Source organism: Hyaena hyaena, unplaced genomic scaffold (assembly GCF_003009895.1).
Source record: "Hyaena hyaena isolate Hyena2069 unplaced genomic scaffold, ASM300989v1 scaffold_738, whole genome shotgun sequence".
Lineage (NCBI taxonomy): Eukaryota > Metazoa > Chordata > Mammalia > Carnivora > Hyaenidae > Hyaena > Hyaena hyaena.
This window is the reverse complement of record NW_024081374.1, coordinates 115,480-120,932: the sequence shown is the minus strand read 5'-3', so window position 1 is coordinate 120,932 and position 5,453 is coordinate 115,480. Positions and strand designations below refer to the sequence as shown.

Genomic DNA, 5,453 nt, shown 5'->3' with positions numbered 1-5,453 from the left:
CAAAGCTAGGACCCTTTCCGGGCAGAAGTCTGATTAAATGAAGGACTTCAAAAGCTTCAGCCTCATTAGTTTCAAGATGAGTCTACCTCTAGCCTGGAATTCCTTCCTGAATGTTACATCCGTGTGGCTCTCTACTTAAATGTCCCCCTTTCGATACAGAAATGCTGAGGCATAGGAGCACATGTACCCCAATGTTCATAGCAGCACTCTCCACAATAGCTAAAACATGGAAAGAGCCTAAGTGTCCATCAACAGATGAATGGATCAAGAAGATGTGGTTTATCTATACCATGGAATACTACATGGCAATGAGAAACAATGAAATCTGGCCATGTGTAGCAACATGGATGGACCTTGAGGGTGTTATGCTGAGCGAAATAAGTCAGGCAGAGAAGGACAAATATCATATGTTTGCACGTATAGGAGGATTAGGAGGAACTTGACGGAGGAACAAGGGGGAGAAGAAGGGCGGAAATGGTGGGGGAAAGGGAGAGAGGCAAACCATGAGAGACTCTTGAATGCTGACAAAAACTGAGGACTGATGGATGTGGGGGGGAGGGGGGGATGGGCATGGAGGAGGGCACTTTGGGGATGAGCACTGAGTGTTATGTGGAAACTAATTTGACAATAAACTATTTGTAAAAATAAATAAATAAATAAATAAAGTTAAGATGGTCAACTGTGGGAAAAAAAGAAAAAAGAAAATTCAAAATAAAAAAACATTTTGAATAGATGATTAAAAAAAAAATGTCCCCCTTTCAATAAGACCTTTCTGGACTATTCTAACTAAAACAAGACTGCTCTTCAAATAGTCCTCTTGACTATTCTAACTAAAACTGTTCTAACTGAAACACTTCTTCCTTATTTTTCTTCACAGCATTTATCAACCTAATATTATCCGACTACTTATTTATTTGCCTATTGTTTGCTTCCTCTGCTAGAAAGGCAGCACCATGACTACAAGGACATTGTTTTGCTCCTGATACATCCTCAGGGTCTAGAACAGTTTTTGGTATGTAGTACGGGTTCACAAAATATCTGCTGAATGAGGTGATGGGTGTATTATCTCTCAAAATGTTTGTAAAAGCCGATGGGATTAAGGCATTTGAAAATGAGATGAGAACAGAAAGGTTTTATTGTTATAAAGACATTAGTGATTCAGTTTTGGCACCCCCAGAAGCTTGCTTCCTCATAGAAAGGATATTTAATTGGGAAATACACAGGAAGGACTTTGGCAGTGCAAGGAGAGATTTGGCTGGGTTTTAATTATGAATTTGTTAAAATTGGCTTGTACTCTGTGAAGTGGTTTGAATGCCGTTCCCATGGTTTTACCTCACCACTGGGAAAAACGGGTGACATTTTAAATGGCAATAGATGTTGGAAAGACAAATGGCATATTAAAACCCACACACCAGTATGTAATGTTGCCTCAAACCAATTACAACCCTTCTTAATAAAAACAATGTCTCATCCTTCACATAATAAAGGTTTCTTCCCTTCAACCCAAATGTGCATTGTCTATTTCGTGCAGACGTGTGATATTTTTTCCCCTTTAGCATAAGTTGGAAAACTGCCTTGTTGTTGAAGCCATGCAATTTCTCGGTTCTCCCAGGTTAGCTAGGCAGCTCGTCACTCACAATGATAGCTCCATTCACAAACTGACATCCTAAAAACATGAAGGAAGATAAAGAAGGTATTGTGCAAAGAACTTTAAGACAAGAGAAAAAATAAACCCTTTGGATACTTCAGAATAGAATCCCAATGAGCAGTGAATGGCAATGTCTTGAAATTTCTCTGTTCTAAATTCTTCTTGATATGAGAACTCCAAATCATTGGGTGCAATCACAGCTTGCCAGTCTTCAGATTAGCCAGGCACTGTGAACAAGTCCTGAAAATTGAACAATGATGGTTTTTCTGCTTTCATACCCATAGGCTAAGGAATGTGGGATGAAAAGATGGCTTCCATCATGAAATACAGAGAACAGTGAAACTATTGATAAACCTGGGATCACAGAATTTCTTAAGCCTGGAAAGATTAGGTTAACCTGAATAAAAATTGATGATGGAAAGGCAGCCCTTATTAATATTTAATTATTATTTTAAAAATTTTTGGAGGAGGGAGACACAATAGGTTCCAAATTATGTGTTAGTTATAGTCCCTACTCAGTTAGGGGATGCATGTTAAGTGGGAGACCTGTATCTCATCAAAGCATCTTCTATTTTGAGTCAACCAACTTAATAAATTGGCTGTAAGATGTGTGGATCAGCTTTCAAGGCCCTGAGAACAGTTGCTTAGATGCCTGGAGCAGAAAAGCCCTGGATTCAGAAAGGTGAAACAATGAACAACAGAAAGAGAGGCCAAGACCTGACTTCCTCCAGAAAGTGATGATTTCTCCATGTTTGTTCATTATCACTTTGAGCTTTTATTGCAGTCAAATCTCTTCTCTGAATTTTGCCTTCCCATCCCCAGTTTTGAAGGACTCATAGAATCTCCCTATATAGGATTAATTTAGATCAGCACTGGATCAGGAAACCTGGTGTAAAACGGAACTCCACTTCCCCCAAACCAATAGTTTCCTCTTCTGTTACCCACGTTAAAAAAGCATCATTAGTCTTCCCAAGCCCTTCAGAAACCTCAGTACTGTCTTCAAACTCCTTTTCTGCTCAGCCCCTGATTATCTATTTTTGAAATATTTCTCAAATTTGCCATATTTCTACCTCCTGGTTGAGGCCTCCATCCCTTCTCTAAAGAAAAAAGACATTTTCTAATTATCTTATCCATTCTGTGCAGTCCCCCAATTTACCTTCCAACTCAAACATTCTGCCAGAGGTACCATTAAAAATACTCATCTGTTGAAACACCTCTGCTGTTTCATGTGACATTATGTGAATTCTAAACTTCTCAGCCAATGTTCAATAGTTTCCACAATATGACCCTCACCTACTTTTCTGGTTGCATTTTCTTCACTCCAGTTTACACTCCCAGGAGCCGTATTCTCAAGCCACATCTTTCCCTGCTATTCCTAAAATAATTCTGTGCTTTATATATGCTCTTTTGACTCGTAAGATCTTTTTCCCATGCTGGTTCACCAAAATCCTTTAGACTGCCACCTCTTTAGAGCCTTCCATTTCCCCCTCCATAAAAACAAAAACAAAAACAAAAACAAAGCCTTCCCTTTTCCTATTTCCCGTGGTAGATTTTATCTCTAATATAGTCCCATTTTTCTCTTTATAACAAAATCCTTAAAGTGTTCACTATACAAGTATTTCCAAGTGTTCTCCACATATTTCCTTTTGTACCTATTGAAATTAGATTTTCATTTTTATTAGTCTACCAAGACAATTTATATCTGGATCAATAAACATTTCCATGTTAATATGCCTAGTGGTCAACTCTCAGACACCTTACTCAGTGAGGATATTGCATTTACCCTCTTTCTTGAAATAGTTTGTCCATTTGGCTTCCATGATACAATTCAATGTACATTCCCCCCCACCTTGTCAACCACTCCTTCTCAGTTCCCCTTGCTAGTTATTTATTATCTCCCAACTTCTAAACTTTGGAGTAACACAGACTTCATTTCTTCTTAACTTTGCTCTTTTCAGCCTAGTCCCTGAGTAATGATTTAATACAGTGTCATGGCTTTAAATATCAGCCTCAATCTAGGGACTTTCAAAGTCAGATATCTGAAGCATGAATTCCAGACTCCTTATCCAACTGCCTATTAGACATCTCCATTTAGATGTCTAATGTGCATCGCAAAGTTAACATGTCTAAAAACAAAATCCTATCGCTTCTCGGCCTTTTGGCTAAGATCAAGTGTAGTATCTGTTCTTATCAGTTTAAAAACAAAATCCTGATTCCTTATCCCCACTCTGACTAGACTTCTCCCATAATTTTTCTTACTTCAATAAGACAGAATACTGTCCTTCTAATTGCTTAGATCATCCATTTAAGGGGATCATCCTTAATGACTCTCTTTCACATCCTATACTAGATCCATCAGCAAGTCCTAAATGCTCTGACTTCCTACTATGTTCAGAATCTGATCACTTCTCACATCCACTGTTATTGGGAGTATTGGATTATGGCAAACGCTCTTGATCTAATTTTTCTGCTTCTGTGTTAACCTCCTACAATCTATAGGCAACAGAGCAGTCAGAGGAATAGTTATCCTCTCACCCCCAAGCCAGGCCATGTTCCTCCTTTGCTTCCAAATTTCAATGGTTTCCCTTTTCACTCAAAGTAAAGTTCCATGCCTTAAGTCGGCCTATAAGATCTCTCTGCCCCTAGCTACTTTTCTGATTTGACTTTTTCCCACTCTTCCCTATGCTCCTATAGCCCCAGCCACACCTGCCTTCTTTCCTTTTCTCAAGCATTCCCTGCATTCCCTTCACAAGGCCCTTGTAATAGGTACCTCTGCCAGGAGTGTCTTTATCTAGATCCCTGAATGATTTTCTCTCTCCTTTCTTTCAGATTTCCGCTCCAATATCGTTTCCTCAGTGAGGATTTCCCTGAATCCCCTTTATAAAGCAGCACATGCCCTGTAATCAACCCCTACCCTGTAATCTTTATTCTCATTACCTTATTTTTACTTTATCAATACGACTTACTAACAACTTACTAAAATAGTACATATTTTCTTATTTACGTGTTTTCTTTTCCCATCACTTTTCTTTTTTTAATAAAATTTTTTAAATGTTTTATTTATTTCTGAGAGAGCAAGAGAGAGAGGCAGCATGAGCAGGGGAGGGTCAGAGAGAGAGGGAGACACAGAAACGGAAGCAGGCTCCAGGCTCTGTGCTAGCTGTCAGCACAGAGCCTGACGCGATTCCCATCACTTTTCAACAGACAAGGCTAACTGCAACAAGACTGGGACTTTTATCTAGTTCTCTGATGTATTCCCAGCACTAGGATGGTGTCAAGCATATGAAAACATTCAATAGATACATACTGAATACACTTTATTCTCTTTTTAGATTCCTAATTCTCAAGTCAACAAGTGAAAATATAGTCCATATAACCTATCTTTCAGTAAAGCATAGAATTCCTGTTCCATCTTAATTGGGTGGTGAAGGTGATGGGGATAATGAAGCTGTGGTTAGAATATCTTGAGAACTATTATGTGATTGTAAATTACCTGTAACAGCTCTTTCACAGAGGAAATGAAGTCACTGTAATCTCTTAGTCATCCTCAAAAAACAAGTAAAAGTGATACAAGACAAAAAGTCACTGACTGGATACTTTCATGCTTTGGAAAGTCTTCAAATTTCTTTTTTAACTTATGCCTTTTCAAGTAAACTTTGACTCTCAAGTATATTTATTCAATCAAGAAGATTATTATTACATTGCAGTGCTTAGGAATAGTGGCTTCCTGTGGCTTTACCATTTTAAGCAAGTGATGACATTTACCATAGAGATTACACATGGATTACAGTTCGGTAGGATACCT

The 5,453-nt window shown here is 38.4% G+C and overlaps 1 pseudogene; it reads left to right on the top strand.

Moving 5' to 3' along the window:
• Nucleotides 1-3,790: 3,790 nt before the first annotated feature.
• On the top strand, nt 3,791-3,971 carry LOC120220956 (annotated as a pseudogene).
• The last annotated feature ends 1,482 nt before the right edge of the window (nt 3,972-5,453 follow it).